This window comes from Rhinoderma darwinii, chromosome 3, assembly GCF_050947455.1.
Source record: "Rhinoderma darwinii isolate aRhiDar2 chromosome 3, aRhiDar2.hap1, whole genome shotgun sequence".
Classification (NCBI taxonomy): domain Eukaryota; kingdom Metazoa; phylum Chordata; class Amphibia; order Anura; family Rhinodermatidae; genus Rhinoderma; species Rhinoderma darwinii.
The window spans coordinates 417,671,777-417,682,743 of record NC_134689.1 but is presented as its reverse complement, the minus strand read 5'-3'; positions in this window follow the sequence as shown (position 1 = coordinate 417,682,743).

The window sequence follows — 10,967 nt, the reverse complement described above, 5'->3', positions numbered from 1 at the left end:
AGTTTACAGCGTAATCTCGCGAGATCACGTGTGCTGTGCTATAAGTCTCACACAAACGTTACCGAAGTGTCGAGTGTGAATAGACATCACGTCCTGGCTGGAGGTGATGTCTATTCATTGTCAGGACACTTGAGTAACGTTAATGTGTGTGTGTATGTGGCTGCACATAGTGATCTAGCAAGATCACTACGTACTGAAAAAATGAATGTAGAGAAATGTATGACGCTGATTGGTCACTGATTGGTCAGCGTCATACACTTCTCTCCACAACACCCACTTGGTCAAAAAGTAAAACACGCCCAGTTGGTCATTAAGAAACTCATTAGCATAAAGCTAAAATAGGTCATAACTCCGTCAAAAATTATCTTTTTTTAAATAAAAAACACTGCTGTGATCTACATTACAGCGCCGATCACATTTTGTACAAGATAGGCCACTTATAATGTGGTGACAGAGACTCTTTAATGATAAGATGGTTCTAAGATATATAAAATCTGACAATATAACAACACCGATAGATGACAGCATTGGTATATTCTGTATGATCTTTTTTTTTAATGTACGACATTTTTTTTCAATATTGCAGCTAATTATTAAAAATAATAAATTTTTTATTACATAGAGTGCATGTAGCCGGTTTGGGGTCACAGGGAGTCCCTACGTTTTCGTACTACTGGTGCCTCCATACAGTGCTGTATTACGGAGATATCCAGGTGCCTCAAGAGGACAATATCCTACAAAACAGAGTCCAAGGCAACATGGTCCATTTATTTTCTGTCAGATTCCCTATAAAAACCTCCAAAAGTCTATGGGCCCAGAAGTACAATGCGGAGGTTGTATGGAGCCGTAATATGTGCATGCAACCTGAAGGGACAAATAACGTGGCAAATCATTGGGTTAAGCAGAAAAAAACATGAAACAATTCTTAAAAAAAATATATACATATTATTATTAAACTTTTGAAAAATGTTTACAATTTTTAAAAAAAATAAAGAAAAATTACAGAAAATTTACAAAATTGCATCAATGAGGCACAATAACAAAAAATCCTAGTATTTTCTACTCACCGTCTGGTTCTCCTCTGGATTATGTGTGACATTTCTTATATATATAGAAGCTGCTACCTAATAAATACCATGAATTAACCCTACGTGTTCTGAAAGTCTGCACCGCACGGCATAAATCTTTCTATTATTTTTTTCTTAAAAGGATAAAGGATGAACTCTCTGTGGGCCAGTTGTTTGTGAGATGTGCGTTCATTCATGTCCTGGGAGAGATATAAGCCCTGTTGTGGTGCTGATTCCCAGTTGTGTTACTGTCAGTCAATAATGATAAAATATGGAACATTCTACATTTCTAAAGGTGGATAAATTATTAACGTCAAGTACATGGAAATATTTTACTTGGGCTATGGGGTCCGTAGGGTAAGGGTATGTTCACACGGCCTACTTACGGACGTAATTCGAGCTTTTTAACCCCCGAATTACGTCCGAAATTACGGCTTGAAAGCGTTGACAAACATCTGCCCATTGAAAGCACGTTTGTCTGTTCACACGAGGCGTATATTTACGCGTCGCTGTCAAAAGACGGCGTGTACATAGACGCCCGCGCCAAAGAAGTGTCATGTCTCTTCTTCAGAAGTAAATGGAGCTGTTTTCCATGGACTCCATGGAAAACCAGCTCCAGTTACGTCCGTAATGGACGCAGCGTTCAAGCGCCTGCACATGCCGTTACGGCTGAAATGACGGGGCTGTTTTCTCCTGGAAACAGCCCCGTAATTTCGGCCGTTACGGACGCTGCCGTGTGAACATACCCTAAGAAGTCCAGTATATCGACAACGGTATTCACATCACAATGGGGGCATTTTAAAAGGGTGTTTCAGACAGGGGCACGTCAAGCTCTCATGGTGCCCCACACAGGGGTTTCAAAATGTGCCTCCTTACCCTCAGTCCTTGAAGTTCAGTATGACAGCAGTCAGATGGTCAATCCTTCAGCCAGAGGTGTAACTCGAAAGCCCTGGACCCCAAAGAAAAATCTGCAACAGGAACCCCCATGTCCCATTTATAACACTGGTAACTTTTTATGTGGCAGAGCGGTTTTGGGGCCCCTTTTCAATAAAATGGTTAATGAGGGATTTATTTCAATAAAATATATATTTTTTTGTGTTGGTGTCTTTTTTTAACCCCTTAAGGACACGGACTAGTTTGCACGTTCAGGACGCAGCCCCATTTTTCAAATCTGACATGTGTGAATTTGTGTGGTAATAAAAGCGGAATGCTTTTACCTATCCAAGCAATTCTGAGATTGTTTTCTCGTGACACCTTGGACTTTAAGTTACTGGTAAAATTTGGTCGACACAGTCAGTATTTAATTGTGAAAAACAGCAACATTTAGCGAAAAATTAAAAAAATGTGCATTTTTCTAAATTTAAATATATCTGTTTGTCAGACAGATAGTAAGTAATACCACACAAAATAGTCACTAGTTACCATTCCCCATATGTCTACTTTATGTTTGCATCACTTTTTGAACATCCTTTTATTTTTCTAGGACGTTACACGGCTTAGAACTTTAGCAGCAATTTCTCACATTTTCGCGAAAATTTCAAAAGGCTATTTTTACAAGGACCAGTTCAGTTCTGAAGTGGCTTTGAGAGGCCCATACAATAAAAACCCTGATAAGTCACCCCATTTAAAAAACTGCACCCCTAAAAGTATTCAAAACAGCATTTAGAAAGTTTCTTAACTCTCTTTAGGCGTTTTCACAAGAATTAAAGCAAAGTAGGGCTGAAATTTAGAAATGTAATTTTTTTTAATCCTTTTTTTTTCTGTAACACAAAAGGTTTTACCAGAGAAATGCAAATCAATATATAATGCCCAGATTCTGCAGTTTTTAGAAATATCCCACATGTGACCCTAGTGTGGTAATAGACCGAAACACCGGCCTCAGAAGCAAAGGAGCACCTAGAGGATTTTGGGGACTCCTTCTTATTAGATAATATTTTAGTCACCATGTCAGGTTTGATGCGGTCTTGTCGTACCAAAACAAGGGAGACACCCAAAAAAAAAAACATTTTGGAAACTACACCCCTTGAGGAATTAATCTAGGGGTGTAGTGCGCATTTTGACCCCACAGGTGAGTCACAGATTTTATTCGAATTTGGATGTGAACATGAAAAAAATTAATTTTTTTCCAATAAGATGTTGTTTTAGCTAAAAAATAAAATCAATTAACACAAGGAATAACGTAAAATATAAAAAAAAACAACATTTGTTAAAGCAACTTCTCCAGAGTACCCCATATGTGTTCCTAAAATGCTGTTTGGGCACATGGCAGGGCTCAGCATGGAAGGAGCACCACTTGGCTTTTGAGCACAGATTTTGCTGGAATATTTGTTAAGCGCCATGTTGTGTTTGCAGAGCCCCTGAGGTACCAGTACAGTGGAAACCCCCAAGAAGTGACCCCATTTTGGAAACTACACCCCTCAAGGAATTTATCTAGGGGTGTATTCAGCATTTTGACATCACAGGAGTTTTACAGAATTTGATGCAAAGAGAGAAAAAGTAAAAATTTTTCACAATTATGCAATTTTAGTGTCCAATATGTTGTGCCCAGCTTGTGTTATTCGAGATTTCGATTTTGGTTTTTAGTATAAACGTTTGCATAAAATTTGTACTGAAAAGTTTATATAACTTCGTATAAATTTGCATCAAATTTGGATAAAGTTGGAAATCTGGATAGATTGGATAAAGTTTGAATAAAAGTCACTGATCAGCCACAGGAATACAGGACAAAAATATGTGCAGCTGTGTTCAGCTGGTCTTGTCGCATACGGCTTGAGCACACGGCAGTGCTAAGAAGGGAAAGAGTGGCATGCGGCATAATATTACTGTTGCTGTGCGAAGTACATCAGGGTAAATATAAAAGGCGGTTCAACAACAAGATCAGAATTTCAGCGACATATGGTATATTTTAAAACACTCCTTCATGCACAGTCGTGGCTTCTCGGGGCACGTGTTGCACTTATAGGTGGTATCTTTTCTTATGCCATTTTTAAAGCATAGCTTGCACCGTTTTTGGCTCTTTCCCTTCTTGCCAGTTTGGGGAACTTCACTGGAGAAATGTTGCCCCGATACAATGCATGTGGCCTTGCTTCCAGAAGTACTGGATCCCTGTATTGTTGTCAATATATGGACATCCCCCTTGTCCTTATACTTGACACACAATAAGTTGTCGCTGCATTGTGCCCTACTCTCACCTCTTCTGAGCTTTTGCCCGAGCAGCAACCTAGGGAGGCTTATCTGGTTCTTGTGAACTGTGCCGCATGCCACTGTACTTCTGGAAGCGAGTATAGTAATTATCCAGGTAGGGGTGCTAGCCCTCATCCAGCAGTGGATGCTCCAGATCCCACACTATCTTGCCGTTAACTCCCATGAAGGGGGGGCATTTTGGGGGATGAATAGTGGTGACCTTCCCTTCATATATTTTAAATTTATAGGTATAAACCTGATGTACTTTCACACAGCTTGTACGTCTTCACGCCATACTTTTCCCTCTTATTCGGCAGGTACTAGCGGAATCGAAGCCTCTCTTTATAATGAACTAGGGACTTGTCAAAAGCAATGCACTTCTTGGGGGTGTATACCTGGGCAAATTTGGCACTGAAATGGTCTAGTAGGGGTCTAATTTTAAATAGGCGGTCAAAGCTGGGGTCACCTTGGTGTGGGCACTGTGCATTATCGCAGTAATGCAAAAATCTGAGAATGATCTCAAAACGAATCCTGGCCATCGCCATTCGGTACATGGGGGTGTGGTACAGTATATCTGTGCTCCAGTATGTTCTTATGGAAGCCCCATACTGAGCACAATACCCCGGAACTTCGTCTTTTCCATGGTGTCTACAGGGGTCCACCTGTTGGGCTTGGCGTAACTAGATTAGGCATGCTGGGCGATAAACTGTTGGGCATATAGGTTTGTTTGGGTCACCATTAAGTCAATACATTCGTCAGTTAAATAAACTTGAAAAAACTATATTTCCTGTAACCCTGCCATTTCAAATTGAATCCCTGGGGTGCCTGTAAACCCAGGGACCTGGGGCTCGTAATTCTCAGGGATTGGGGTCCACATGCGGTCACTACTCTCAGGGGCTGGTGTAGTAGATGACCAGGGGCGACTTCTTGGTGGTTCTTCATCCTCACTTGATGAGAAAGAGGAGGAAGAGGAGAGATAAAAAACCCTGTAGCAAGGGTTTTGAACACTGATCAGCAACTTATTCAGCTATTGATCAACAGCAGCAACAAAAATCAAAGCACAGTGAAAGTAATCACTAGGGTGGGTGATCAGGGGGTAAAGGGTGGAGGATGGGGGTAGTGGTAGATAGATATAGTACTGTATATATGCAACAGCTCTTGGCACAACCGCTCTGCTCCCTCTCAAGAACTGCAATGAGGGATACAGAGCGGGATCATAATGAAAATGGTCACCACTGTAATATGATTTGTCTGTCACGACAGACAGACCAATCATCAGGGACCACTGCGATGGGGCCCTCAGCATTGAGCAGTGATAGTCTGCTGTCTAGGATAGCAGCTATCACTGCTCTAAACCTGTGTCTGGGGACACAGGTGCCTGTTAAAGACATGACGTAATAGTCCATCAGTTTGCGTTAACAGGACAACGCCTGTGACGGACTATTACGTCAAATAGCGGGAAGGGGTTAACTTCATTCCTACTGCCTTAGTAATAGTGGCTGTCTGATAGAGCCCAGTGAAGAGGCTAACATTAACCCCCTTCATTATTACCCGGGTACCCACCGCCATCATAGGTGCTGGGAAGAGCCGGGAACAATCCAGTACCCGACTATCCGCAGTGATGGTTGGGTCCTGGGGCGGCCACAGGCTGGTATTATTAGGTTGGAAAAGCCCAAAAACAATGGGCCTTCCCACCCTGGTAATGCTAGCCTGCTGCTGCTGTGTTGTATCTGGCTGGTTATGAAAAATGGGGGGACCCCATGTTTTTTTTTTTTCAATTATTTTATTTAATTTTTTTTAAAACTACATAGTGTCCCCCCCCCACTTTTCATTACAAGCCAGAAACAATAAAGCAGCCGCAGCCTAGCATTACCAGGATGGGAAGGCCCACTGTTTTTGGGCGTTCCCAGCCAAATAATACCAGTCACTGGCTGCTTTGTTCCAGAAACAACGCCACACTTGTCCATGAGTTGTTTCTGGTATTGCAGCTCAGCTCCATTGACGTGAATACTCTATTTACTGCAATACCACAATGAACCTGTGGACTTGTGTGGCGCTGTTTTTTATGATATCAGCCATGTATTTGTAATCCTGCACAACCCCTTAAATGTGAATGGACATTGTATAACACCACATAGGTATCTGCAGATAAATGAGCAGCCGTCCTCAGCTTCCCACAGCGATAAAGACTTTCATAGGCTCCTTTATTTTGCTGAATATCACCCCCTGCCCAATAACTGTGTGATAACAGCCACGATCAATGTGCGAGAAGCAGATATAATAAAATATTAGATTTTTTTTTTTTTAATAGTGATCCATATATGACAAAACGTTACCACAAAGCCCTGAAAGCTCCGCTAGATACTAAACTCCACCACATGCTGAGAATAAGGACACAGGAGACTTGTTATATGGAAGAAGAGTCATTTTATTATATGTATTTTATATGTATATTATTAATGTGAAGGACATCCCTACACCTAAAGCTGTTGATCCAGAAGAAGGCAAAAAACCCTGGACACGTTTGGCCAATTAGTATCACAGGGGGAAAATTCCTTCTTGACCCCAGAAAATGGCGATCAGTTATAAACCCTGGATCAAAGCCGCTAATACTATTACTAGATGTGATACAGGATCGTCTGTCCTAGATCTATCACCCTGACTGCTGGTTACTAAGGACTGTGAGTGGTTGTGGATGTCCTGACCTGTGGAACTGTGTTATATAATGGTGAGGTATTAGTGTATATATTATAGTGAGGTATTAGTGTATATATTATAGTGAGGTACTAATTATATATTATAATGAAGTATTAGAGATTATAATATAGTGAGGTATAGCTCTTGTCGCTTTCAAAAAAGTGGGTGTGGCTTAGCAAGAAGGGGCAGGGCCATCCCTGGCCGACAAATTTACTTTAATTTATGCCAGAAATTGTCTGAAATGATAGTAAAAATCAACACCAACCCGTAGCTGGCATAGATTTCAGATTGTAGCGCACATCACACCCATAGGCAGACAGACGCCTTTTAATAAATTTGCCACATCTTGCTCCAGGGCTCTTCTGTCAGAAAAGTGACTTATGAAAAAAACTGTATTAGTAAATCTGGGCCTTAGTATTTAGATTATAGTGAAGTCATAGAATATAAATACTAATATCTCACCATTATATTATAGTACAGTATTAACATTTATATTAGGGCCTATTCACATCACGTTTTTTCCTTCACTCGAAGGCATACGTCAGGAGGAGTCCCGAAGTATACATCCGACAGAAGGCACCAGCGTATCTCACTGTATAGATATATTGTGGGATAAGTCTCCTGAACTCACCGGGCACAGCACTACTTTTAGTGATGAGCCAGTTTAAGCCCCTGAAGTCACTGTCCATACATGGACAGTAATGTCAGGGGCTTTTAGCTATGAAGTCCCCGGCCAAAGCATCGCAAAAACACTCTGGCTGGGAAATCCTTTCCGTCACTGTTAATATATAAACAATGGCGTTAGGAGCTTAAAAACCAGAAATTCCACGGCCAGAGCGTGAGCAACTCTCTTGCCGGGGATTCCGCTCCTGAAGGAGTCCCTGAAGTCACTTTCCATGTATGGGAGAGTGACGTCAAAAGCTTTAAGATAGCAAAATCCTCGGCCAGAATGCCGGCAGCACTCTGGGCGGGAATTCCACTCCTGACGAAGCTTTAAGAAACCGGAATCCCTGGCCAAAGCGGTGGCGATGCTCTTGCCAAAATTTCACTCCTGGAGGCGTCCCTGACGTCACTGTCCATATATGGGAGAGTCATGCCAGGAGCTTTAGGATGCCGTATTCCTCGGCCAGATCGTCGGCAACGCTCAGGCCGGGAATTCCGCTCCTGTTAGAACCCCTGATGTCAGTTTCCGTTAATTAATGGACACTGACGTCAGGAGCTTTAAAGTGTAGCTAAACGTTTGACAAACTTCTGGTATGTCATAGTGACATGTCAGAAGTTTGTATTGGTGGGTGTCCGAGCATTGAGACCCCCACCAATCACTAGAACGAAGCAGCTGAAGCACTCGTGCGAGCGCTCAGCTGCTTCGTGTCTGTTCGGCTATTTCCAGAAATAAATGCATCGGTGAACGGACTCAATGGAAAGTCTATGAGCCCGTACTCCGATACATTGGCTTTCCGGAAAAAGCTGAACAGAAACGAAGCAGCTGAGCGCTCACACGAACGCTTCAGCTACTTCGTTCTAGCGATTGGTGGGGGTCATATGGGGGGGGGACATATGGACAGTGACGTCAGGAGCTTTATGATGCCGGAATCCAAAGCCAGAGTATTGGCAATGCTCTGGTTGAAGATTCCGCTCGTGAAGTAGTCCATGACATCACTGCCCATATATAGACAGTAACGCCGGGAGCTTTAAGATGTCAGAACCCCTTGAAAAAGCATCAGAAACGCTCTGGCCAGACATACCTCACCAGAAGGAGTCCATGATGTCATTATCCATATATGGAGAGTGACATCAGGAGCATTAAGATACCAGAATCCCCAGCCAGAGCGGCGGCAACGCTCTGGCTGTGGATTCCACTCCAGGAGGAATCTATAATAACATTGTCCATATATGGACAGTGGTGTCAGGAGCTTTAAGATGGCAAAATTTCCAGCCAGAGCATCGGCAATGCTCTGGCTGGAAGTTCCGCTCCTGTAGGAGTCAATGACGTCACTGTTCATAAATGGACAGTGACTTAAGGAGCTTTAAGATGCCAGAATTCCTGACCAGAGCATCGGCAACGCTCTGACCGGGAAATTCCGCTATTGAAAGTGTCCCTGACATCATTATCCATATATTGATAGTAATGTTAGGAGCTTGAAGATGTTGGAATCCGTGGTTGGGGATTTCACTCCCTTAGAAGCCCCAGATGTCACTGTCCACCGACTGATGTCGTGGGCTTTAAGGTATGAATTCCCCGTCTAGAGCATCAGAAATTGGAGGAGTCTGATTTGGGGTCTTTCTTTAACAGAGTATGGTCAGCAGCCTTTGTTTAGGGGCAGTCTGGTCTGCGGTCTGTTTTTATGAGGGTAATCGAGTCTTGGGTCTGTAATTAATGGTATTCTGGTCTGAGGTCTGTATTAAGAAGTAGTCTGGTCTAGGGTCTAGGGATAGTCTGGTCTGAAGTTTGTATTAGAGGGATAGTCTGGTCTGGGGTCTGTAATTAGGGGAAGTCTGGTCTAGGGTCCAGGGATAGTCTGGTCTGGGGTATGTATTTATGGGTAGTCTTGTTTGCAGTTTGCATTAGGAAGATAGTCTTGTCTGGGGTCTTCATTTAGGGGGACTGTCCTCTGCGGTCTGTATTAAGAAGTAATCTGGACTAGAGTCTAGAGATAGTCTGGGCTGGGGTCTGTATTTAAGGGTAGTCTTGTCTGCATTTTGTATTAGGAGGATAGTCTTGTCTGGGGTCTGTTGTTATGGGAGTCTGGTTTGGTTCTGTATTTATGGGTAGTCTTGTCTGCAGTTTGTACTATGAGGATAGTCTTGTCTGGGGTCTGTAGTTAGGGGAGTCTTGTTTGTGGTCTTTATTTAGGGGAGTGTTCTCTACGATGTATAGTAAGAGAATAGTCTGGTCTGGGGTCTGTATTTATGGGTAGTCTTGTCTGCAGTTTGTATTATGAGGATAGTCTTGTCTGGGGTCTGTAGTTATGGGAGTCTGGTTTGTGGTCTTTATTTAGGGGAGTATTCTCTGCAGTCTATAGTAAGAGAATAGTCTGGTTTGGGGGTCTGTAGTTAGGGGTAGTTTGGTTTGGGATCTGTATTATTTGTGATAGTCTGGCCTGAGGTCTGTATTTAAGGGTAGTATTGTCTGCAGTTTGTTTTAGGAGGATAGTCTTGTCTGTGGTCTGTAGTTAGGGGAGTCTGGTTTGGGGTCTGTATTTATGGGTAGTCTTGTTTGCATTAGGAGGATAGACTTGTCTGGGGTCTTCATTTAGGGGGAGTGTCCTCTGTAGTCTGTCTTAAGATGTAGTCTGGTCTAGGGTCTAGGGATAGTCTGGTCCATAGTTTGTAATAGAAGGTAGTCTTGTCTTGGGTCTGTAATTAAGGGTAGTCTGGTCTGAGGTCTGTATTAAAAAGTAGTCTGGTCTAGGGTGTAAGGATATTCTGGTCTGGGGTCTGTATTTATGGGTAGTCTTGTCTGCAGTTTGTTTTAGGAGGACAGTCTTTTCTGGGGGTCTTTATTTATGGGGTGTCTTCTCTGGGGTCTATAGTAAGAGAATAATCTGGTCTGGAGGCCTGTAGTTAGGGATAGTCTGGTCTGGAGTATGTATTTATGGGTGGTGTGACATGTCTGCAGTTTGTATCAGGAGGATAGTCTGGTCTGGGGGTCTGTAGTTAGGGGAGTCTGGTCTGGGGTCTTTATTTAGGGAAGTATTTTCTGCAATCTATAGTAAGAGAATAGTCTGGTCTGGGGGTCTGTAGTTAGAGGAGTCTGTTTGGGATCTTTATTTGGGGGGGTGTTCTCTGCGGGCTATAGTAAGAGAATATTCTGGTCTTGGGTCTGTAGTTAGGGGAGTCTGGTTTGGGGTCTTTATTTATGGGAGTGTTCTCTGCGGTCTATAGTAAGAGAATAGTCTGTTCGAGGGGTCTGTAGTTAGGGGAGTCTGGTTTGGGGTCTTTATTTAGGGGAGTCTTCTCTGCAGTCTATAGTTAGAGAATAGTTTGGTCTGGGGTCTGTAGTTAGGGGAGTCTGGTTTG